Source organism: Balaenoptera borealis (assembly GCF_965194805.1).
Source record: "Balaenoptera borealis genome assembly, chromosome: X".
Taxonomy (NCBI): domain Eukaryota; kingdom Metazoa; phylum Chordata; class Mammalia; order Artiodactyla; family Balaenopteridae; genus Balaenoptera; species Balaenoptera borealis.
Window position 1 is genome coordinate 24,104,260 of NC_138881.1, and position 27,458 is coordinate 24,131,717.

The 27,458-nt window shown below is 37.9% G+C and overlaps 1 pseudogene across 1 annotated transcript; it reads right to left on the reverse strand.

Annotated features, from left to right (window-relative positions):
* Positions 1-3: 3 nt before the first annotated feature.
* LOC309621082 (serine/threonine-protein phosphatase 4 regulatory subunit 3B pseudogene) lies at positions 4-25,396 on the reverse strand (annotated as a pseudogene). Its single transcript has one exon. The product of its transcript is annotated as a serine/threonine-protein phosphatase 4 regulatory subunit 3B pseudogene (transcript).
* Between the last annotated feature and the right edge of the window lie 2,062 nt (positions 25,397-27,458).

The window sequence follows — 27,458 nt, forward strand, 5'->3', positions numbered from 1 at the left end:
TTTTTCTATATATACCAAACAGATATTTCTAACATCATTTATTAGACAGTCTGAGACTGACCATGTCATAGGCAAATGCTATCTATTGATTTCCAGGCCCTTGTTTATCTTCCTCTATGTAGTCACACATCATCCAGGAAACCTAAAGTTATAGAATTTAGCTTTTATATGGTTTCTCTCAAACTCTTGTGATTAGTGAACACTTTTCATGATATTTGAGAGATAATGAAAGAAATCTATTGTTTTCCCCAATTAATATAAAAATCTAATTTTTCATATATTAATATATTCCAGTGATTTGTCTATTCTGAGTCAACAACACATTCCATTGTAGACGTTATTAAAAAAATGAATATCTGGAGCGAAACTCCCTCTTCATTTCTATTTTTGTAATTTTTCCTCTAGAAATTCTTCTGTCTTAATTTTTTTATATTTGCTTCAATTATTTTTAATTGATAAAAGTAAACCCATTTTGAATTGTGTTGAAGTTATAGATTAGTATAGGAGAAATTGATAACCAATATTGTCTTCCCATATAAAAAAATGGTTTCCATTTATGCAAGACCCCTATAGTGTGCTTCAGCAGAGACTACAGTTTATTCATATAGACTTGAACATTTTCTGTAGAATTTACATTACGGTTGGAAACTTGGCTATGTATTAATTCCAAACCTAAGTATTTAACCGACTTCCTCTACTTTGGACAATGGAATTCTATTCATATACTAGTTTGCCATAAGTAAAATTCAGTCCCAAACATGTATCTCATAAATAAGTATTTTTCTGTGTTGTAGAGGTCTGGAGTTACCTCATACCTTGTTCTGTTTCCCTCAGATCCCACTAGGAGCCCTTTCCTGGTATATCATCCACTTATTAAAGAAGAACAATATTGACAGAGAACCTGAAGCTATCAGCCATGTTTCTCTGAGTCGGGGTACAAGGCCTCAGCTACCCTTGCTCTTCCTAAATTAATTCTTAAAGGACCATGATGATTGCTTTAAATATGAGGCAGTGGTAAGCAAACATTTTCTATAAAGGGCCAGCTAGTAAATATTTCAGGCTTTACAGGCCATATGGTCTCTGTCACAACTACTCAACCATGCTATTGTAGCATGAAAACAGTCACAGACAATACATAAACAAATTGGTGTGGCTATGTTCCAATAAAACTACATTTATAAAGCGAGGCAATGGGACAGATTTGGCCCATGTGAAGTAGTTTGCTACCATCCTCCGTTCCAGATTTTGCACTACATCTGAGGAACTTTAAAAAGTGATGTCTCTACAGATGGCAAATAAGCATATGAAAAGATGCTCCACATCATATGTCATCAGGGAAATGCAAATTAAAACAACAACGAGATACCACTACACAGCTATTAGAATGGCCAAAATCCAGAACACTGACAACACCAAATGTGGGGTGACAGAACTCTTATCCATTGCTGGTGGGAATGCAAAATGGTACAAGGACTTTGGAAGAAACTTTGGCAGTTTCCTGCAAAACTAAACATTCTCTTACTATATGATCTAGCAATTATGCTCCTTGATATTTACCCAAAGAAATTGAAAACTTATGTCCACACAAAAACCTGCACACTGGGGTTTATAGCAGCTTTAATCAAAAATGCGAAAACTTGGAAGCAACCAAGATGTCCTTTAGTAGGTGAATGGATAAGTAAACTGTGGTACATCCAGAAAATGGAATACTATTCAGCTCTAAAAACAAATGATCTATCAAGCTATGAAAAGACATGGAAGAACCTTAAATGCATATTGCTAAGTGAAAGAAGCCAATTTGAAAATGCTACATACTATATGATATAAACTATATGACATTCTGAATAAGGCAAAACTATGAAGATAGTAAAAAGATCATTGGTTGCCAGAGGTTGGGGGGAGAAGGAGAAGAGTGAATAGGTAGAGCACAGAGGACTTTTAAGGCAGTGAAAATGCTCTGTATGATACCATAATGATGGGTACATGTCATTATACATTTGTCCAAACCCATGAAATGAACAATACCAAGAGTGAATTCTAAGGTAAACTGTGGACTTTGGTTGACTATGAGGTGCCAATGCAGGTTCATCAATTGTAAAAAGTTTGGGATTGACATGTACACACTACTATATTTAAAATGGATTAACAAACAAGGACCTACTGTATAGCACAGGGAACTCTGCTCAATATTATGTAACAACCTAAATGGGAAAAGAATTTGAAAAAGAATAGCTACATGTATATGTATAACTGAATCACTTTGCTGTACACCTGAAACTAACACAACATTGTTAATCAACTATACTTCAATATAAAATAAAAAGTTAAAGAAAAACTCTTAAAAAAACAGATAAACAACAAAGTCCTACTGTAGAGCACAGGGAACTATATTCACTATCCTGTAATAAACCATAATGGAAAAGAATATGAAAAAGAATACATATATATTTATAACTGAATCACTTTGCTGTACACCAGAAACTAACACGACATTGTAAACCAACTACACTTCAATAAAAATTTTGTTTTAAAATGTACCACTCTGGTAGGGGATTTTAATAATGGGGGATACTATGCATGTGTGGGGGCAGGTGGAATATGGGAAATCTCTGTATGTTTCCCTCAATTTTTCTGTGAACCTAATACTGCTTTAAAAAGTCTTAATTAGTTATAAGTTATGGCTATGCTCTATCCCCTGGAAAACTGACTTAATTGAAGTAAGCCAGGCACCTGGGTGGGTTTTTTTTTTAGCTCCCCTAAATCAGTAATTGAGAAGCCAGATTTGAAAACCACATCCTTGAGACATTTTCTCAAAGTGTACCTGTGTTGTTTTGGGATGGTGCAAATATCACCAGAGCACTTGTTAAAACTACAGATTGCAGGGTCCCACTCCAGACCCACTGAATCAGAATCTTCAGGGAAGGGCAGGGGATTTGCAAAGCCTAGCAGGAACCCCAGGTGATTCTTATCGTGAGAAACATTTAGAAAACACTGCCCAGAGGCCAACTTCTGCTTTCTGTGTTTCTCTACTTTGAAGCTCCCAGTGAACGACTTGGACAAATAGCCTTCTATCTGTAGATGATCCATCCTTGGAGGTTAGCCAAACCTTTTCTGGAGGTAGGGAATTATGAATAAATAATTTTAAAGGCATAAATTCCCAAATAGTCACCTTCCATATGTACACTTCTTTGAAACTGATTAGACTGAGAAAGCTCTGAGTTCACAGTAGAATTCCTCTCTCTTTATGACAGAATTACATACTGTGTCTTCTTCACAATTCTCACCCACTCTTAGTCCTGCTATGGATCATTGTCTCAGGGTGTGAAAATCTCCAGGGCACCAACAAAGGGAAAGCCGGCTTTAAACTTGAATCAAGGAAGCATAAACATATAAAGTTTCCTGTATTTTCCCGTTTTCTACATATTTCAGTTATGAGCCATCTGTTAGAAATTTGGTATTTTGCCCCATGATGAGATGTTCTGAATTCAGATATGTGATACAGGGTAGTGGTGGGAGTAATGATGATTTTTATTTAATGACTTTCTCGCCTCCGTTAGACTATTGTTAAGGAACGCATCTCCTATGAAGGAGACACACAAAAGAAAAGTAAAGAAAGATTTAGTAAGACATATTGAATGCTCAAAATGATACTTTCCTACATATGAATATAAGCAACTCTTTTCAGCTTTTCTCAATACTTATCCCTAAGGGCGAGTCATTAGCCAGAAAGAAAATTACCTTCCAGCAGCCAAAGCAGTACTGGTTAGTGATCTTAATACTGTCATATGAAACTGGAAGCACAGAACGTTTTCAAGACACACTGGATAAAATTCAAAGATAAAAGTTTTATGTGATTTCTTTCAGGATTTTGATAATGAAGTTAAAACATATTTTATCATCGTATTATGAAATATTTATTCCCTTTACATTCAATACTCATTTCATCTTGTGAAATTCTTAATATTTTTTACCATCCATTAATAAAAAATTAAATGTTAGCTGTCAGATATTAACGAGGGTAATTTCTATCATATTTTATGAAGTATAGTTTCCATAAAACTTTATTTGGTAATAATTATAAAAATGTATAATGCACTTAGATTGTTTTGACCAATTGTATACTAACCATCATTGTAACAAAAATAAATCCACAAGACCTATTTTAGCTCTTAAATCCTTGTGCCTGAAGGCATAAAACACATGGTAAAATTTCAATCCTTATACATCCAGTATTTTTGTTTTCTTACTTAGGGTAGGCTGTTATACAAAAATAACTTTCCAAAGTTAAAGTTATAAAGTGAACACATGTCAAATATTTGCTTGACTCGGTAATGAGGGAAATAATGAGAAAAACAGCATGTGGGAAAGCTGGTTCAAAGGCGATTTCAAACAGTGGTTATGTTGTCAGTTTAAGAGAGGCAAGCTGAAATACATTTGCTAAGTTTGAGTCAAAGTTGTTTAATATCTTACTGGAAAAGTAAATTATTAGGATTATTTTCTCTGAGAGAAATAATGCATCTCTACTGAATACCATCTGTAAAAGTTAACATGTAACTTCACCAAGCCTAGACCCTAATAAATAACAAATAGTACACTAAACAAAGGTACAATTCCCCAAAGAATCAAATAATCCAAAGTGAACCTTTTAGACAATGTTCCAATAAGAAAAAGGAAAACATGCTCTCGTTACCTAACTTCAATTTGAACTCCTTTGTAGTCTCAAGTGTCTTATTTCTAAGTTTTTGTTAATTGTCCATTAACAGCGATCAACAAACTATGTTCAGACATGAAGCAGATTAGGACGATTTGGGGAAAGAGGAAAATCTAGAATCTCTAAATGTAAAGATCTTGTTCATGTATTTTTTTTAATGGTGATGATGAGTAAAAACTCATATGACATTTAAGTTCCATTGGTTACAATTTTTAAAATAATGTCATGTGTTTTTTTAAGTTACAAGTTTTACAGTATATCAGAAATTCCGTGCCTCACAATGATTTCAAATTATGCTGAAAAATGTAGGTGCCACTTAAAATACGTGGGGGGTGCATAGTTTTTCAAAGTTCTTCTAGGGAGGATGTTAGCAGATACGTTTGATGGCCTATCTTTAGGAAATATTTTTCTCTGTTCAAATTTCTCCATCATTGCAACTCTATCTACATTTGATCTTCCTGCAGTACTTCAAGTTATCTAACAGACCCAGTTCCTTGTTCTTTCGCACTATAACAAATAGCCACTGGAGAGAGAGGAGTGAGCAAAAAGAGCCTAGGCACCTATCCTCAGAGAGCTTACATTCTAGGAAGGGAAACTGAGATTAACCAAATGATTGCTTACATAAAGATAAATGTGTACCTGAAGCATATGCTGTAAATTGTGAAGATACAGAGCCTTGAAATGAGAGATGAGGGAAATGAATCTGAAAGAGTGCGCTGAGATCAGAAGGAAGAGTTAACTAGGTGAAGACAAGAGATTCAGTGTTTTAGAGATTTCTTTTTTGTCATTTCAAAAGCCTCTTGGATGAGAGGGAAGATATATGTGTTTGATTTGACTCCCTTTTACATTTTGTTTAGAATTTTATTCTGTATGTTTGCCTGTTGCTTCTTCTTTAAAAACTTTAGAGCCGCACTTCTGACCAATGTGGGACTTGGATTCATCTTCTCACCTGCAACAACCCAAAACAGTGAACAGTTGAAGGAAACCGAACATCAGGCAAAAAAGGACACTGATTCTTTTTTTTTTTTTAATGGAAGTATAGTTGCAGTACAATATTGTATAAGGTACAGGTGTATAGGGAGTTCCCTGGCGGTCCAGTGGTTAGGACTCGGTGCTTCCACTGCCGTGGTTGGGTTTCAATCCCTGGTTGGGGAATTAAGATCCCACAAGCCACGTGGTGCAGCCCCCCCCCCAAAAAAAAAGTTACCAGTGTATAATATAATGATTCACAATTTTTAAAGGTTATATTCCAGTTATAGTTATTATAAGATATTGGCAATATTCCCTGTGTTGTATAATATATCCTTGTTGACTATTTTATACCTAATAGTTTTGAGAGATGGGACATAAACAAAGTGAGACCCTAGAACTGCCTGAGCTTAGTCCTGAGAGAGAGTTTCTTGGCCTTAGAGTTTCCAGGTAGGGTTCTGGAGGACCCCTGGGATGGAGCTGACAGTTCAGGGAGACCAGGGTGGCTCTTATTCTCAGAAAAGAGTATTGGAGATGAGGGAGCTCTACAGAGAGAGAACCCCGGAGATCTGTAGGGGGTGCCCCTTAAGTATTCGGCTGATTACTGAGCAGCAGATTCACGTGAGCACACACTACCCAAGGCTGGGGAAGGAACTACTAAGAAGGATTAGCAGGAACAGTGCTTGGTATTCAATCCATGCAAGGTTTGGACAAACTTTATTTTTATTGGCTAGGCTCTTAAAGTAGAAGCAGTAAGCTGGTGCTGTGGAAACAGAGCAAGGGGCAATCTTGTAGGAGCAAAAGGTAGCCTCTTTTTCATCTTCTTTGTCAGCAGCCTCATAGCAGCCAGCCTTCGTCGTCATTGTTGTCTTCCTTATGGAAATCTTCAATTAGAGACGTGCATTTTTGTAAAAGTACATATATGGAATCTTACTATTCATATTCTTCTACATCCATTTTATATTTTGTTACAGTACTTAAAATGTATCTTTGAGGTATTTTCCTGGGTCTACATATTGAAATCAACTTTACTCTGTAATTTTTTAAACAGTCTTATTGAATATGTTCAGGTTGATAGGGTGTAAGCATTACCATGGTGCCGTTATCAATGAAAAAATGTTGCCTGCCATATCAGTAAACAAAGGATGTTGCAGCCATCAAGCCATCACGTTACAGCCACCCAGCAGTCAGCCGCTTCAGTCACCCCCTGGGGGTGCACCCTGAAGAGACTCAGGATGACAAAGCACAGGATACTGACCCCAGACAGCTAAGGTGCATATCAAAGGAATGATTTCAATGAGTCCAGACTCTTGCATTTTCCCATACATAGTAAAGCGCTAAATTCCTTAACTTGAGATGCCGGGTTTTCTTTAATTAACGGTAATCTTTCGATGTTCTGATTACTACCTGGTCTTTGTTGCAAAAACTCCTCTATATCCTGGCTCTTCCCTTACCTCTTCAGAGCAGTCCCTCAGAGCTATCTGAGAGGCTGCGTCCTGGGCTTAAGTCCTCAGTCTTGTCCACCAAATAAAATGTAGTTCTCAACTTTCAGGTTGTTCAATTTTTTTCAGTCGACACCGTCCTACCTGCTTTGTGGACTCTCTTGCCTGCCTCTTGGATAATAGTGATAACTTTTCCAGTCACTTTCAGATATTAATAGCAATAGTCCCCTGGTACGTTTTAGACACTATGCCTGTCTCATTTAAATAATAAATTGTTCAGTGTGATGAACCTCCCAAGATGAACCTCCAAGTTTGATTTAACTTGATTCGGTTTCAGGGGGAATATCTGCAAAGAGAATCAGTTTTCTTTCTCTCTCTCCCACATCTCTTCTTTTCCTAACTAGCTATATAGTTTCAGGCCATTCCAGGAAGGGAGTGGGGTTAGAGTACAGATATATTCAGCCAGCAGTCTCTGGGTTTGGCAGCTGTTCAAAGACAGCTCATTTACTCCTGGGGTGATTTTAAGGATTTCTAAGAAATTCATCCGCATGATGTGTGATGGCTCGTAAGTTCCTTGGTGTCTGGTAAGCTACTCCATAGACTTTCCAGACTGGAGCTCCTGCCCTCTTTCAGGTAGCTATTTTGGGCCAAGTTCCTCCTAAGATGGCTTCAACTATTTTCTCTTTAGCTCTCTGATGGCATATCAACATAGCAATTTGTGGAAAACACACTCACAGGCTTGTGCATTCTGTAGGTGGAAGTTCTGTTTGTTCCTAATATCACCCTTTTTCTCTCTGGATAATTCCACAGCCTCTTTAGAACTCTCAGGTATGAGTGAAACACCAGGGCACTGTGTTCCCCAAACTTCAGTGGACACTTTTCAAAATCTTCAGCTGGTTTCCTTAAATAAAGCCCCTCTCACTAGACTAGCAATGAAAAGCACCTTTGTCCTCTCTTTCCAAAGAGTAGTGTAATGAAGAAATAAGAAGAAGTATGAGAGTCCTATAGCAAACATCTCCAAAGAAATTCTCTCTTTACCTTGCTTCAATTTAAAGTCTCAAGTGTGAGTCACAAAACCTTTTTTCATACAACTTCTTTACGTGAACTGCATAAACGGACTAGTGCCTCACTTTGGCAACTATTGTTTTGTTGTCCAGTGTTAGGACCTCAGCTGAAACTGAGACAAAAGAATCTCATTTCATTTCTACTGTATAGCACAGGAAACTATATTCAATATCTTATAATAAACCATAATGGGAAAGAATATGAAAAAGAATATATGTATAACTGAATCACTTTGCTGTACACCACAAACTAACAACATTGTAAATCAAGTATACTTCAATTAAAGAAAAACCTTTCAGAAAAAAAAAATCTCATTTCAAATAATATAACATATGTGCATACTGTGCTATAATGTGTAATTCTAGTCACTCGGTGATGGACATTTAAGCTACTTACAGAATTTATTACTCTAAACAATGCTGCAGTAAGTATCAAGGTACATTTGTCTCTTCACGGTTTCTGAATATGTTACTAGGCAAAATTCCAAGAAGATAATATATGAATCAAGGGTTGTGTTTCTTTCTATGCATATTTCAAAATTGCAGGGGAATAGAATAAAAGAACCCCACTTTTCTTCTATCACCAAGGTTTTAAATCTTTGCCCAGAAATGTAAAATAATATCTCATTGTTATTTTAATTTATATTTTTAATTGTTAGGCCATGGATTAGTTTACAGTGGCTGCTGTAACAAATTACCACAAACTGGGGGACTTAAAACAACAACAAAAAGGGAACTCCCTGACGGTCCAGTAGTCAGGACTCTGCCTTTCCACTGCAGGGGGTACGAGTTCGATCCCTGGTCAGGGAACTAAGATCCCGCATACTGTGCAGCACGCCAAAATAAATAAATAAATAAATAACAAAAAACCAAAAAAATTCTCTCACAGTTCTGGAGGACAAAAGTTCAAAAATTAGCATCATGGGGGGAAATCAGTGTGTCAGCAGGGCTGCATTCTCTCCAGAGGCTCTAGGAGAGAATCTGTTTCTTGCCTCTTCCAGCTTCTGGTGACTGCTGGCATTCCTTGGCTTGTGGCCACAATATCCCAATTTTCAAGGCTAAGACTTCGAATCTTTCTCTGCTCAGCCTTTACATTGTCTTTTCCTCTGTACGTGTGTCAAACCTCCCTCTGCCTTCCTCTTGTAAGGATACATGGGATTGCATTTAGGGCCAACCTGTATTACCCAGGAAAATCTTCCCATCCCCAAATTCTTAATTTAATCACATCTGCAAAGACTGTTATTTATATACAGTAATATTCACAGGTTCCAGAGATTAAGATGTAAATATCTTTGGGGGAGCGTATCTTTTTCAGCTTGCCACAGACTACAGGATTACATGTTTACTGGTTTTCGGTATTTCATTTTCTGTGAACTGCTAATTTATGTTTTTTCTACCAGTAAATTTAGTCATTTATGTTTTTCTTCTTTGATTGTAAAAAAGAAACTATAACCCATAGAAAAACATATATATTTGGCTTATTTCCCACTACCACAGAACATTTTTGTGTCATCAAATATATCAGTCTTTCCCTTTGTCACCACTTGGATTTCCTGTCATTATGAGAAAAGAAGTCTTTACCACCTATGATTAGTAAAATTTTCACAAAATAAACTAGTAGTTTTGTGATTTATTTTCTTGAAATATTGTATTTCTGTAAAATTTATTTTAATAATGTAAGATAAAGTCTCATTTTTCTGTTAGTGTCTACACTGCTGAACCAACACCATGTTTGCATGACTTAGCTTACCCCATATTTAGCATATGAGAAACCCCATAAATATATCTCTAAATTTTATTCTTCTCACTGAAATGTTTCTTTCTTGCTGCACCAGTACAGTAAGGTTTTTATTAAATTGGACTTACATATTTTGATATCTAGTAGAAGTCATCCTCTAACGTTATTTTTTTTCATAAAAGTCCATGTTACTCTCAACTAGTAATATCTCTAGGTAAATTTCAGAATAATCTTATATTAAAAAAATAAAATCCTCATAGTACTTTTCCTTGGATTGCATTACATTAATGAACTTATGTTTGGAAAATGGAATTCCTCACAATGCTAATTTCCTGTCCAAAATCAAGGCATGTTATTATTAAAGGATTTTTATTAAAAATCTTAGTAAAGGATTTAATGTGTCTTAAGAAACTTTAATGCTTTATTCATATAGGTTTTACACATTTCTTATATTTATTATAGACATTTAATTTTAAGTAGCTACTGTGCTTAAAGGAAAAGATAAGGGAAAGTTACAGGCTGTCATTTACTAATTGTATAATCAACACCCTTACTGAATTCTTTTTTTGTTTTTCAGATCTTTTGGATCTTCAAAGTATACAATAATAAAATCTGCAAAAGATAATATGTCTTTCTTCTTCCCAAAATTTATAGCTCTCTTTTCTATCTTTCTTATCTAATTGGATAGGCTAGGAGCAACAGTTCAATGTAAAATAATGACTGGTTAGTGGCATTTTTATCTTGCTCTTGACTATAATAGATATTTCCCTAAAGATTCACCATTAAATACGATTCTGATTTTCATATACACATATAGAACATATTTTACATTAATACACACACATAAACACACACCAGTTTGTATAATGGAATGAAATTCAAAACATACTGCAGCATCTACCCAACAGACTTTGACCTCTATCAATGAGCACTGAGCAACCAGTCAAATTGTACACTACCTAGTATGCCTTACCAGTATGTACATACTGGCTACATATCAGCTCTATGGATACATGCTACACACAGTTAAGAAAGTGTTAACTTTTTATCAGAAATGGGTATTAAATTTTATAATTATTTTAGTGTTCTACGAGATGAATATTTTTCTTATTTGTAATATTAATATAAAAAACTCCTTACTCACTGGAAAAATAGTCATGATGTACTGATAGGCTACAACTGGTGGTATTTTATTTAGGAACTTGCTTCAATATGAATTAAAATTTTCTTTGGGGAATCTCCTTGTTTGTTTGTTTTTTTCTAGTAAAATTCCAATCCAATTTTTGAAGTGTTTGGGCGTTCTTTTTCTCTGTGCCCTGAAGCGGTTAAAATAGCATTGTAGTTAATTTTTATCTTTGACACTTAAACAGAGTTCACCTGTAATATTCTCAGAATATGTCAAATAATAGAAAACCCAATGTAAATCAGCTTAAATTACAAAGGAAACATTTTCTCTGGTTATTCAATAATCCAAAAGTAAAGCTTTAGGTGCAGCTTGATTTAGGGATTAATATTGTAGATGGATTTCTCTCTATACAATTATCTGCCTTGCTTCTTTGCTACTGGTTTCTTCTGCAGTATGTTTTTTCCCTTGTTCTCAAATTATGGCTGCCACCAGCTCCCAAAGCGACACATTTCTCATTTACATCCAGCAGCAAAGAGAATCTTCTCAAGTAGATCTCATAGAAGAAGAGAGTAGAATTCCTAGAACTTATGCATTTCATTTGCTTTGTCTTTGTTGTATATCTATCCATGTATCAGTGGCAAATATCAAGGAATACATACACTAATATGTCCCTGGGGCTGGTGATGGGGTAGGGTCAATCTCACTCCAAGTTCTTGGCTAAGAATTGGAAGTTGAATTTCCTATTAGAAATTTAGAATAATTCTCAGGGAAATGGAGGGAGAATGGAAAAGACAAAGAGTAAATGTCTATTAATGTTACATAGTAAAGTATATATTTTATGTACATACACACATAACTATAATATGAATTTGTTATGAGTATATTCATATAAAATCCATTGAACACCAAATTCATGTTCATCAAACTGATAAGGATGAGCTCCTGAGCAAACCGTAGGAATGATAGATCTTAGATTTCAGGTACCTAATGTGTACAGCAGAAACAACCCAATATTATTGGGTAGCTTATCAGGCTCCTCAGCCCATAAGGTCCTCCTTTTCTGAAGGGTTGCCCTAGTAACTCTCCAACCAAAGTAGTTTTCTGCAATGTTCTCCAAATACTACCTGCATAATTGTTTACTTTAGTCATTGCAGTGAGAGCAGGAAATAATGTATCTCAAATTTGGTTTGCTTCTGATTCCAACAGTTTGGTGATGAAAAACCTTCTAGTGAAAACAGCTAAAAGTGTCAAATATAGCAGAACAGCAATCACATGAAATACTATAGAGAGATGATGCATATAAAACAATTTCCTTTAATTATTCCAGGGAAGGAGAGACTGATTAAATTTAGTCTTTATAAAATAAAGTGTGCATGTTACAATTTAAAGGTAACTAATTACCAGATTAGAATTGAAAAAATGCCTTGGAAAGCAATAAAGGGGAAAAGATAAACAAACAAACATGAAAACAATCCAATAGAAGGGTAGAAAGGAACATGAGTTGGTGCAAGTCTAGTGGTTAGGAAACTCAGTCTACACACTCTGAAATGCAAGGGGTTTAACTTCAAGTTGTATATAATTGGACATAATTTCTATTTCCAGCCTCCGTTCTTCAATGGGGCTAAATTTTAATCTCAGTACATCAAGTAAGTCCCTATGCCAGCCAGTTTTCTCAGATTACCAACTAAATTCTAGCATGGGCGAATGCATGAGAAGTGGTGATACAGACCGCCAGGGTTAATGTCAATGTGTCCCACCACCCATATAAAGTATTTAGTAGCATGGTGCTTAGCACCCAGTGAAAGTTAGCTATTTTATCTGTCTTGACTTCTGAGGCAAGAGGGAAAATTTCACCAGTCACCTCTTTAGCAACTCTTGTGGTAAGTGCGATGACAGTGGTTTGCACAGTACAGTGTTTCATGGAGGAGAATTCAAGCAGTGTTAGCTTAACATTTGGAAGTGTGGGTAAAGCAGAAAGAGGGACATTGTTACTATCTATGTGCATAGATTGTTCAAAGACATGAGATATTGATTTCAGATTTCTACTTTATTATTAATAAATATATATTTTATGGTAGGTGCATATAATGGTTTTAATGTTTAAAGTACTTTCACCATATATTTCAAGACACATTATATGTAGCAGAATCAGTCTATGGAGTTAGACAAACATATCTGAATAGTCTCACTAGTACTAGTTATGCAACTCTGGGAACACACTTCTGTGTGCCTCTATTTCTCCTGTAAAATAGAGTCAAAATACATACTGTGTTAGTCCAGGTTCTCCAAGAAACAGTCAGCATAAGAGGATTTAGCATGCAAGGATTTTATTAGGGGAAAAGCTAATGAGAGGCAATGGAGAGCAAGCTGGAGAATGTTGGAAGAGCCGTCGGATCATGATACACTCTGACGTCAAGTGACGGAGAGAGAGAATGATGGCAGCATCCTAGATCACCATGCAGTTTAAGAATGCTCAGGAAGACCTTCAGAAAGTCCTCAAGTCAAAGTCTCCAGTCAGAGGAGTTTCTCTTCTTCCAGGAACAAGCCTGTTTTAGTACCCGCGCCGTGATAACCACTGGCTAGCAAGTGCGGCCTGGGAGAAAGAGGGGCAATGGTTGCAGAGCACAGTGGCTGAGGCCCTTTAGTTTACTCAGTCATTCTCCTTCTCTACAAAGTGCACTCTCCTGGTCATCACATCAACCTTACAGGTGTATTGTGAAATTAGAAATAATGTAGGTAAATTGCCTAAGAAGGTGTGCTTGACATATAACACACACTTAATAAAGAGTTGCTATTGTCATATCTCATTTTCGAACTCATTATCATAAAACTCTGTGATATTCATAAGATATGTATTCTTTCATTTTTGCAAAACTTCTTCCTATTAGATATTTGTATTAGTTTGCTAAGGCTGCCATTACAAAGTACCACAGACTTTGTAAACAACAGAAATTTGTTTCCTCACAGTTCTGGAGGCTAGAAGTCTAAGATCAAAGTGTCAGCAGAGTTGGTTTCTTCTGAGGCCCATTTCCTTGTTTTGTAGGTGGCCATCTTTTCCTTGTGTCTTCACATGGTCTTCCCTCTGTATGTATGTCTGTGTCCAAATTTCTTTCTTTTAAAGAAGCCAGTTATATTGGAGTTGGGTCCACCCTAATAACCACATTTTAACTTAATTATCTCTTTTAAGACCAAGTCACCAAATATAGTCCCATATGAGGTACTGGGAGTTAGGACTTCAACATATGAATTTTGGCAGACACAATTCAGCCATAATGGTGTGGTTAGCCATACATTACAGATAAGAAAACTGAGATTAGAGGTGTCGAATAAGATGCCCTGATTACACTTGTAATGAAAAGCAGAACTGGGATCTCTGTGATTCCAAGCAAAGTCCGTTCTCTTTCTATGAAAGTATGTTATGTACCTGACCCTTGTATGTACTGGGGTCTTTCAGGTAGAGGGTAAAAAGAGAAGATGACTCAGCCTACTGGATGTGGACCCAATATCCACAAAGTAAGAGAAGTCCTTGAATTAAGCTCCACACATCTTTGGACTAGAGGTTCACAGTCAAGGGTGATTTTGCCCCCTTGAGAGATACATAGCATCTTCTGGTTACATTTTTGGTTGTCACAGCTGAGGGTGTGCTGCTGGCATCTCGTGGGTAGATGTCAGGAATGCTGCTAAATATCGCACAGGAAAGCCTCCTACAACCATGAATGATCTGGCCCCAAACGTCAACAGCTGTGACGTTGAGAAGCCCTACATCAGAGTAAGGCAATTTGGTCATTAAATCAGGACTAAAGGGATGGGAAATTATATAGGCCTCTTTTGAAAAGGTAGGATTCTGTCATGACCATTTCGGGGCATGATGCATATTTCTTTCCCCAGACCAGCCTGGCTGGTATAGCCATGGTGGCAGCAGGGCAAAAATGGGACCTACATGATTCAAACTTAATTCTGGTTTTATACAAATGTCCTGTGCCTCTCACACCTGATCCTTCTAGATAAAAAGTTTGGGTGAGAGTAGGGAATGAACGGAAAAAGGGGCAACATTATAGTTACCACAAAGGGACACTCAGGTATTGTGGAGGCGGAGGAAGAGCAACAACCCAGCACCCAGGGTTGCACAGGGGAGGAAGGGGCATTAAGGGCCCATGTATTTCAGAGCTGCCTCTGGAGACTTCCTCCCCAAGGGAAACATTCTGGTGCAGCTCCCTCAAACTCTTGCAGGCGTCTTCAGTTTAACTGACTGCTGGGTCTGCCAGCCCCAGCTAAGCAGCTCTGACCACCCTTCCCCTTAACCTTACTGAGAGATCTATCAGGAGAAGCAGGGGATGATCACACACACCCCTCTGGATGTCATTTGACTCCTAATCTCACTCATTCCATGGGGCGGACTAAGGTCATGCCACCATGCTGGTGGCATGGATAAACAAGAAAATTGGATTGACTGCACTTAGCAAACCCTCCAAAACAAGGACTAGTCTGTTTTTGTGACTGAGCTGGGAACTTGAAGGCTGACCTGCTAGCATCCTCAAACTGTGTTCCCTGACTGGTGTTGGGACCACCTGACAGGCCTGCCAGTTGTAAAGATTTTCTTTCCAGGGGCTCCATTTGTGGTCTTGAGATTGTACTTCTTGGGTGGGAGCCAGGCATTAACATGTCTCTCTCCTGAAAACACGGACTTGCACCTCCGGGTGGTAAGCTTTCAGCATCCTGGATCCTCCGACACCCCAAAGAGAAGGGCTTAACTCTGAGGCAACAACATCCATAACAGGGCCTTCAGCTTTGCCTGTTATCTCAGGGGCTGTAGGGCAAGGACATTCGGGCTGTTATCTAGGGACACATTCTAGTTGACTACCCTGCTTGCTGGGATGGGACAAGGGGAACAGGGCTCAGTGACTCTTGCCACTTTTACAAATCTTCGATGCCCTCCCCATCTTCCCTCCTACTTTTCTAATTTCAATTCCACCCTTCACTCCTGACATCTCTCACTCTTTGGTTAACACCTCAGACACCACTCCACCCAAATGTCTTCATTGCTATGAAGGTTTATTTTTCTGTCTACTTTTATGTTCTTTATTTCAGTTGTTTCTCAGCAAGGCACGATACATATACATAGACTTGTCTGCCAACCAGCACTGAACTCATTAGTTTTTAATGTATCATGTTGCTATCAATTTGATCAAGAATATAGGATTATTGATTTATGAGCATAACTTGTGATATAAGGGCTTATACCTGGCTTTATCCTCCATCTTCTTGATGACGATAATGAGTTTTGAAAGTTATTTATTGAGTACTAAATATGTTCTGGGTAATTTATATATAGTTTCTAATTTTTTAAGACAAGATGGAGAGATTGTGGCTAAAGGAGAAAATAAGTAAATTGCCTAAGGTCATGGAACTGGTAAGCATCAGAGCCTGAATTGTCATCAAGGGCTGTCCAAATATGAAGCTTTTGCTTTATCTGTTATATCACCCTCCCTTTGTTGGTGTGTTTAGAAAGTCATTAAGCCATAAAGGTGACTGGAAGTCACGTGTTTAAAGCCAAAACCCTGACAAATCCAGGGCATCTCTTCAAAAATGCTCACTTGAATTTTGTTGTAAGTACAAGGCCATTCCAAACTGTTTCTTCTTTTCATAAATAATCCACTTAAGGGGACTTTTAAAATTACTTCTTAACAACTTAAAGATGAAAGTAAACATTTTTGACATGTATCTTCTCACACACACTTTCTACAGAGACTGAACATTTTGGTCAATTTTTCAGTGTGCTGACAGTAAGGATTGCTCTTCTGTGTTTTGTTGCCCTCTTAAATGTTCCCTTAATAGTAGGTTATGCCATCTGATGGGCAATCTGCCTTTGCACCATTTTGCTTGTCATGTTGTTTCCCTAACGTTAAGTTGCTGAGACTAGAAAAGGGCTCACGGAGGTTACACAGCTCAGCCCAAGAGAATGCCTGTCCTTTTTTCTTTTGTTTTGTTTTGTTTTTCTTTTCTTCTTCTTTTTCCTTGTTTTTATTTTTACCTTTTATTAACTTCCCATTACAGCTATGCCCTCCCTCGTCTTTCCTTACACACTCACTGGGGACAATACAACAAGAAATGCAAATATTCATTTTTTTTTTCTCCTAGTGTCCATTTTTTATGGCTGATTAAAACTAGCTGAAGGGAAGAGAATAAGCAGAGAGAGCATCAAAGAATTGTTTTTCTCTGTCTGGTTGTAAATATCTGTTCTGCTAAGGAACTGGAGCTACTATCACCAAAACAAAGAGTTAAGTATATTTTTTCAGATAAAACTCTGTGTATGCATGTAAATGTGTGTACTATAGATAACATTCCCCTGTCACGTCCTCAGTAATGTCTGATTATATCTCCTGAGGTCATGTCCACACTTTAGCAGACTTTATATTTGATGATGAAATGATTATTTGTTGTTTTAGGAATACACTCTTTTTGTAGCTCTAACACAACAATCTCTCAGTTTTGCATAAGATGTGTCTCCTATGGCATAATAGTACATTTAAAATGGTCTCTTTTATTTTTGGAATTACAGGGTCACTTTTTAATTCCTGAATTGTATAGTTCAGCATAAATATCAGCAAATGGTACAAAACAAGTGGTATTTTTAATACAAGAGAAATATCTGTCTTCTGGAAAACTATACTTCATATCTACACAGACAGTCCATCTTGTTCAAACCATGGTCATAATTAAAATTAACTCTAAATCTTCAAGTAGGAGAAACTGCTTTAATTTAAGCAATTCCAGGAAAAATGGACCCAGTTAACTTCCTCCTCTAAAAATAAAACCACTTAATTCTTTGTTACAACTTATTATTAGAAATTCACTTGCATTCACTCTTTAATAAAGCACCTTTCATATTACTCCTCTTTGTTTATAGAAAAAAACTTCATGTACTGTGTGTGTACTTTGACACTTAAGTAACTTTTTCTTAAAAAACTGTCCAAAATGGTTTCTACATATTAAGTGCCACTTCATTCAGCACTATTTTTTGTAAATTGTTAGTCTCTGTAAATTACACTTTAAAAGTTACCCACTGCTCTGGAGACAGACACAACTTTATTAATGAATCAGGAAATGACTTCCAAGTATCTTTCACAATTTAGGCAGTTGAAAGTATTCTTTTCTACCCACTCCCAAGGTCTTAGAGAACACTATTTTAGAATACTACTGGACGGATTCTTCGCACCTCATCTAAACAAACAAAAAATTATGCTAAGAACAGCACATTTTGAATCCAGCTTCCTTTTTTATTCATGAAAATACATACCAAAAGTTACTTCCCTCCAATTACTCATAAGGGGGAGTTTTTGTCAAATCTTCACAGAAATGTGAAGAGCTTAACTTTATTTTTTATTACAGTTGACTTTGCTTTCCACATAAACATGAATGTAAATTTTATTTCAAAGAAGGCAACTGAAAAAAGAAAACCATAGCCAGAACCACTGGGCAAATAATGTTATACTGTTAACAGTTGTTTCTAATATATACCCCTGAAACAGAACTACATCAATATTAGATTATCAACCTGTTTTCTCCCCTCAAACAAGACTTTTTTTCTTGCTAAGAAGTTATCGCTCAGGTTCTGGTTAGCTTTTTTCTTTTCTTTCTTTTTTTTAATTCTAGAAAGTTTGGTTTTTACAGAAATAAATTCTCCTAGATGATAACACTGAGCATCTTTGCTACTTATTGAATAGATGTAAGTTCACATGAGAAAGCTTTGGATTCAGATGTTTCAGCTAATGTTACAGAATTTTATTAATGTTTTGATGTGTACAAAATTTTAGTAATGTACAGTTTAGTAATGTTGAGGGTTTTCCCTTAAGAATTTATGAGCTAAGATATAGTTTTTTCCTGGGGGGTGTTTCACCTTCTTTATCTTCTTCTTTGTCAGCTGAATAATCCACTAAACCCACCATGCTGCTACCGTTTGGGTTACCTGCTCCACCAGCATCACTAGCAGAATGGAATGAAGTAAATCTGAAGCCACCAAAAGATGTTTTTTGGGGAAGATCTACCTTGTCTTCATTTTCTTTTGCTTTTTTAGTCTCCACAAATTTATCATAATGATCTTGAAAATCACTTTCTGATGATGGCATACCTGCTTTTCCTTCCTCTATATTTTCTTTAGAACTCATTTCTTCTTTCTCCTCCAAGACGCTGGCACCTCTGCAAAATACCTTACTATGCACTACAGAATACAAATTCTTCCATACTTGATTCTGCCGGTATTTCTCTTGTTCATATTCAATCTTCAATCCTTTGAATGTCTGAACGTATTCAATTGACTCAAGTGTTTCATAAAACTCTTCAACTATATGTGCAACAAGAGACTTGATATTTTCCACTCTTATGTATTCAAACAGCTCAATAATAGCTGAATTCAACATATTGTACCGAGTTCCGTTATCCAGAAGGGCATTTACAACTGGCTTAAAAAGGTTTCCCTCGATGATGTAAAAATTATAAAGTTCATCTTTAAGGTCAATCATCCTTCTCATAAAGCGAAGAGCACACAAGACCAGGAAAGTGTGCTTTGATTTCATCAAGATCAAGACTCTTCTTAGCAAGTCTTTTCTCAAAATATAGGTTTTTATGTAATATGTGTGATGTTGCACACAAAATGTGAGCAGCTCTAAAATTAAGGCAAGCAGCTGTGCTGTTTGGTAATTATTGAGGGGATTTTTGTTGTTTTTGTCAGATCCAACTATATTATCCTCTTCACATATATCTTCTGAAGTAGTTGACAAAAGTGGTGCTATGACGTTATGTATACAACGTTTATAGAAGAAATCTAGAAATTCACTTCTTTTACATTTTCTATGTGTTGCCAGCATGTGGTCTGGATCAAGTAGAGCACAAAGAAGTCCCATTGACTGAACAGCACCTCCTAGCTCAGGGTCAGTATCACAGATCATTTGTTCAATTATTAAATTAATGAAAAGTTTGCAATCTTCACTTTGCTGGGCTTCTTCCATTATAAATCTTTGGAACATGGATGGAGTATACTTCACTAGATCAGCAAGTATATCAGTAGCAACTGACCTTATCTGCAAATCATCCACGCCCATTACAATTTTAAGAGCAGGAAGAATTCCCAATTCTGTCAGTGTTGTGAATAGTGCACACCTGTTTTCATGATGTAATAGCTGAGAAAATGCACAGAATTCCTTTAAAAAAAATACCAGGTCACGCCATTTATCATCATCTGTGGCCTTATCCCTTATCTGGGCAAAAACTTCAGCCAAATACTCGTCATCTTCCTGAACTATGTTGACTATCGTAACCTTGTTAAAAAAAATAAAACGTGTAAGACTAGAAAGAACATCCTCTTGAAACTTGGATGGTGTAGGCAAAAAGATGTCGTGAATGTACTGTATCCTGTATGTCTGATGTATTTTTTGTCGAAGTTCACAGTCTGTTATTGGTATAACTTCCCTGAACTTTGCATTTTGGGTTAAGAATTCCCTATGCCTTTTTGGCTGAGCCAAAGCAGGGTCATATTCAAGGCATCCCACCACATCCATGATACACTCTTCAGAAAACAGGATCTCATACAGAGATGTCTTGTTGAGGAATAAGATTCCTTTAATAATTTTATGCAAATGGTGTAAGCCTTCAGTATCCTCTAGGTTCTCACAAGTGTGGAACAACTGCAGTAGTTTTTTAATATAGTCCTCCCTTTCCAAGGCCAGAGCCAGGCTTTCTTTACCCATAGGTGAGGTGAGACCCAAGGTAACTAAGTCAGCAATCTGTCCAAGTTTACCGAGTTCGCAGTTTGGCAGGTCGAGCAGTTCAGCGGTTTTTGGCGAGTCATCACACTCTTCCTCTTCTGATTCATCCATGACGTCATGTATGATTTCGGCACACGGGACTTTACCTTGAACCTGGCAAACGTCTTTCCAGACCTCATGACAACTTGCCGTGTCCTGGAAATGTATCGCTGTACCATGGTTCTCACCCTCAAACCAAATAATTAACTTTCCTTCTTTGTGATAGGACGTGTCTGGATTTATCTTTGACTCCAAGATCAGTGAGCCGTTGGACTCGGATCTAACTAGCAGAAGCACGCCCTGGGCCCACTCCTCATAAGTGAATGAGATGAGCCCTGTGCCTAGAAAGACCCATTGTTGGTCATCATTCAGGGTATAGACTTTTACATAGCACTGGTTGTCCACCATGGCGACCTCGGGTCTTGTCACCCCAGCACTGGTCTTGGTGCGGGTCCCCGCTTCTGTCATGCCCCCACTCAATGACGGCTGGCTCTGTGGTGGCAGCGACGGTAGCTGAGGTGGCTAGTGGGGAAAATCATGATAGAACAAGGCGGATAAATAGTGGCCACAGGGCCCCTGGCAGCTCCGCATTTCAATAGGGTTTCCCTGGAGTCCCACTACCTCTCACTTCCGCCCCTTGAGGCCCTCCTTCCACGTTGCGATTGAAGCAGTGAGTCGCTGAGCCTGCTCGCGGCTGTCTAGGGAAGCCTCTATTATGTCAAGATTCTTATGATTCCCCCAGGATTCTACCCAAAAGGAACGTTCTACACTTAAGGCGAGATGCTACCAAGCCACCAACGGAGGCTTAGGAATGCGAGCAAACGGCACTGCTCTTTCCATAAAAGGTTTTGTCCCCGAGAAACATTTTCACTCATCAAGTGTGTGGGGATGGAGACTTAGGACCCTAGACAAAAGAAAGCTTAATCACTTATGTCCTGAGCAAGTCAACATCGAACACTGTGTGTCAAAGAAAAACATTTCCCCCCACAAGCCCTGCTCCCCCCAACTCTGCCCCTCTCCCCAAAGAAGCAGGAACAAGTGTACTGTAGACCATTACCAATGATTAGAGATCTGTAAGTAGGCCTTCTCTAAAAGGCTTAGCCAATGTCGGTATCACTAACTTACCCATCCTTGGGAGAGGATATTGTTCTAAGAGGGAGTTGGCAACTCCTTTACTCTGTTCAGCTAAGGCTAAAGCTCTATCTTTCAGCACAACAGGGAAAACATTTCCTCAAATTTTCCCAATTCTATAACCACACTCCTTATTGCTAGGGAAGGAGTGGGCCAGAGGGAAACTCAGGTGAAATTAGCCAAAAGTGAGTATGGAACACCACAGATCAATTGTTTTATTTCTTTTCTTAATAATTATGGTAGTAACAGCAACCACAATAACTAAGGAATGATAACTTGACTGCTTATTATTATAAAGAAAGGTAATAATATCATTGGCCAAATATAATAATTTAGCGCTTATGTTCAAGACACTGTGACAAGAACTTTTATATATTTTCTTACTTAATTTTAATAATAACCTAGTGAAATAGGAGTACTAAGTGTCCTTCAGAAAATAAATTCAGAGAAGTTAAATAAATTGCCAAAGATCATATGGCTAATAAGTTGAGGAACTCTGAACACATGTCTTTCTGATTACAAAATTGGTTTTCTCAGCAATTGAAGTATGCTATCCCCTGCTTTTCTTGGCCTTCATTACACTTTATTTTACATTCCTTCCATCTGTATAATTTGTAATCAACATAAAATTATCAAGAGAAGATGAAAGTCACGCACTTCCTCCTTTAGATCCACATCTGTGTATAGCCAGTGGAAAAATAGAAGCTTGTATATGGCAATTCTGTTAAATATAATTTTAATAGTAACCAAGTTGATTTTTGATGTAGCAGCAACTTCTGCAGTTTTCTTAAAAAACAATTTTTTTCCCCAAACATTAACCCTGTTATTGCAAAGGAGAAACTGAGAATTGGGCCGCATCAAGCACACTTGGACTTGAAGAGTCCTATTTGTAACAATCACTTCATTTTACATAGCATTGGAGATGTGCAACCATTCTCAAGTAGAGCACAGAAAAACTCTTCCACACACCTCTCTTGCAATGTAGACTCCAGGAGGTTACTGTACAAGAATATTCCCTGGGACAGTACAGTCAGGGCTCTTTGGGAATTGAATGCAAATGACAATCATTTCATGAGAAAATTTAAATCAGTGCCAGGATACTGCTGGTTTAGAAACATTTACAAATTATAAATAATACTTAAACATAAGAACTCATAAATGACTAATACAAAATTTGACATGTGTGCTAGTTAAAAGCTCCCATCTTATTTCAATAAAAGAGAATATGCAAATATATAATAACAATAATGACATGCATGCTAATGGTCCAATTTTTTTCTCTGCTGTGGTTATACTAAAGTTTCTACTAGAATCAATTATAATACTGTCAAGTGTCTGAATATGCCCTCGGTTCCATTCTCTGAGAAGCATTCAGCACAAATCTATGTGTTCTCGAAATTTTATCACAGGGAGTTTCCCTTAGGCCAATTAAGGTCCATTTATCTTAATTAGGTTAACTAGAATCTCTTTACAGTCTAAAAGAGCCTCAAGTCCGAATTTCTTATTGCTATTTCTGCAGTAGATTTTTCAGTTCCTGTCTTATTTGGTTTGGGAAGTAGAAAAATGCCCTTTTTTTGTTTCAGTAGTTCTACCTATTTAAGATTATTATTTTTTTGGTGTTTTGTTGTTTTACAGAGGGCAGGGTAATGTGAATAAACAAATGCCATATTCTAGGAGCTGTGTAAGTCCCTTTTACAGGCATTATTTATTTTTTATTTAATCCTCGTACAGTAATGGCCTGAGGAAGGTATTATTTCTACCATATTAGAGAGGAAAAAAACTTGAAACTCCAAAACTGAATCAAACATTTGGTTCAGACCTCTGCAGTAAGTGATGATGCTAGGATTTGAAAGTAGGTCTGTATAGTTCTGACTCTCCACTTTACTGTTCCCAATATGCAATGCTTTCTCTTAGGCTATGCCTAAATTGTTACAGCAGATGTTTATAATGTGGATGAAGAATGTCACCTGCCATATCAGTAAACAAAGGATGTTGTGCCATCAAGCCAGCAGCCACTGCAGCCACCCCCAACTGTGCACCCTGAGGGATTTAGGATGGAGAAAAGCAGGATACTGACCCTAGATAGTTAAGGTGCATATCAAAGGAATGATTTCAATGAGCCAAGACTCTAGCATCTTCCCATACATAGAAAAGCACCAAATTCCTTAACTTGAGACCTCTGGTTTTCTTTAATTAAAGGTAGTCTTTTGATGTTCTGACTACTACCTGGTTTTTGTCACAAAACTCCTATATCTCCTGGCTTCTCCCTTACCTCTTTGGAGCAGTCCCTCAGAGCTATCTGAGATGCTGCTTCCCAGGTTTAAGTCCACAGAAAGTCCACCGAATAAAACATAATTCTCAGCTTTTAGGTTGTGCGTTTTTTTTTCGGTCTACAATGACAATGTGATTTTTATCCCAACTATCACTGCTATTTGATGTTTCTCCTTTCTTGGGGCAGGCGTGGGGGGTGGAGGAAGGAAAATCACTTGAGGCCAGTTCAAAATGAAACCAAGTGAAACCGAGTGGGGCCCTGTGAGGCTCCCAGGCACGGAGGCCTCTTTTCTTGTCCCCCATTTCTTGTAGACAAGACTCCAGCCTCCATGACCTTCCCTGAGTTCCAAGGGGCAGATTTGAACAGTTGCTAATCAAGGGAGGAGCAGCCAAGAAACCACCTGAGGCCAGATTAAAGGGACCAGCGAAGCTCATCCTGAAGACTACCTGAGAGAGGAGATTAACCAAGATGGCGGAGTAGAAGGACGTGCTCTCACTCCCTCTTGCGAGAGCACCAGAATCACAATTGGCTGCTGGACAATCATCGACAGGAAGACACTGGACCTCACCAAGGAGGATACCCCACGTCCAAGGACAGAGGAGAAGCCACAGTGAGACAGTAGGAGGGGCGCAATCAGAGTAAAATCAAATCCCATAACTGCTGGGTGGGTGACTCACAGACTGGCGAACTCTTATACCACAGAAGTCCACCCACTGGAGTGAAGGTTCTGAGCCCCACGTCAGGCTTCCCAACCTGGGGGTCTGGCAACGGGAGGAGGAATTCATAGAGAATCAGACTTTGAAGCTTAGTGGGAATTGATTGCAGGACTTCGACAGGACTGGGGGAAACAGAGACCCCACTCTTGGAGGGCACACACGGAATAGTGTGCACATCAGGACCCGGGGGAAGGAGCAGTGACCCTGGGGGAGACTGAACCAGACCTACCTGCTAGTGTTGGAGGGTCTCCTGCAGAGGCGGGGGCTGGCTCTGTTTCATCGTGGGGACAAGGACACTGGCAGTGGAGGTTCTGGGAAGTACTCCTTGGTGTGAGCCCTCCCAGAGTCTGCCATTAGCCCCACCAAAGAGCCCAGGTAGGCTCCAGTGTTGGGTTGCCTCAGGCAAAACAACCAACAGGGAGGGAACCCAGCCCCACCTATCGACAGTCAAGTGGATTAAAGTTTTACTGAGCTCTGACCACCACCAGAGCCTCCCATCAAGCCTCTTAGATAACCTCAACCACCACAGGGCAGACAACAGAAGCAAGAAAAACTACAATCCTGCAGCCTGTGAAACAAAAACCACATCCACAGAAAGATAGACAAGATGAAAAGGCAGAGGGCTATATACCAGATGAAGGAACAAGAAAAAACCCCAGAAAACAACTAAATGAAGTGAAGATAGGCAACCTTCCAGGAAAAGAATTCAGAATAATGATAGTGAAGATGATCCAGGACCTCGGAATAAGAATGGAGGCAAAGATTGAGAAGATGCAAGAAATGTTTAACAAAGACCTAGAAGAATTAAAGAACAAACAAACAGAGATGACCAATACAATAACTGAAATGAAAACTACACTAGAAGGAATCAATAGCAGAATAACTGAGGCAGAAGAACGGATAAGTGACTTGGAAGACAGAATGGTGGAATTCACTGCTGTGGAACAGACTAAAGAAAAAAGAATGAAAACAAATGAACACGGCCTAAGAGACCTCTGGGACAACATTAAAAGCAACAACATTCGCATTATAGGGGTCCCAGAAGGAGAAGAGAGAGAGAAAGGACCAGAGAAAATATTTGAAGAGATTATAGTCGAAAACTTCCCTAACATGGGAAAGGAAATAGCCACCCAAGTCCAGGAAGCGCAGAGAGTCCCATACAGGATAAACCCAAGGAGAAACACGCCAAGACACATAGTAATCAAAGTGGCAAATATTAAAGACAAAGAAAAATTATTGAAAGCAGCAAGGGAAAAATGACAAATAACATACAAGGGAACTCCTATAAGGTTAACAGCTGATTTGTCAGCAGAAACTCTACAAGCCAGAAGGGAGTGGCATGATATACTTAAAGTGATGAAAGGGAAGAACCTACAACCAAGATTACTCTACCTGGCAGGGATCTCATTTAGATTTGATGGAGAAATCAAAAGCTTTACAGAGAAGCAAAAGTTAAGAGAATTCAGCACCACCAAACCAGCTCTACAACAAATGCTAAAGGAACTTCTCTAAGTGGGAAACACAAGAGAAGAAAAGGACCTACAAAAACAAACCCAAAACAATTAAGAAAATGGTCATAGGAACATACATATCGATAATTACCTTAAACGTGAATGGATTAAATGCTCCAACCAAAAGACACAGGCTTGCTGAATGGATACAAAAACAAGACCCATATATATGCTGTCTACAAGAGACCCACTTTAGACCTAGGGACACATACAGACTGAAAGTGAGGGGATGGAAAAAGATATTCTATGCGAATGGAAATCAAAAGAAAGCTGGAGTAGCTATACTCATATCAGATAAAATAGACTTTAAAATAAAGAATGTTACAAGAGACAAGGAAGGACACTACATAATGATCAAGGGATCAATCCAAGAAGAAGATATAACAATTATAAATAGATATGCACCCAACATAGGAGCACCTCAATACATAAGGCAACTGCTAACAGTTATAAAACAGGAAATTGACAGTAACACAATAATAGTGGGGGACTTTAACACCTCACTTACACCAATGGACAGATCATCCAAAATGAAAATAAATAAGGAAACAGAATCTTTAAATGACACAATAGACCAGATAGATTTGATTGATATTTATAGGACATTCCATCCAAAAACAGCAGATTACACTTTCTTCTCAAGTGCGCACGGAACATTCTCCAGGATAGATCACATCTTGGGTCACAAATCAAGCCTCAGTAAATTTAAGAAAATTGAAATCATATCAAGCATCTTTTCTGACCACAACGCTATGAGATTAGAAATGAATTACAGGGAAAAAAACGTAAAAAACACAAACACATGAAGGCTAAACAATACGTTACTAAATAACCAAGAGGTCACTGAAGAAATCAAAGAGGAAATCAAAAAATACCTAGAGACAAATGACAATGAAAACACGATGATCCAAAACCTATGAGATGCAGCAAAAGCAGTTCTAAGAGGGAAGTTTAGAGCTATACAAGCCTACCTCAAGA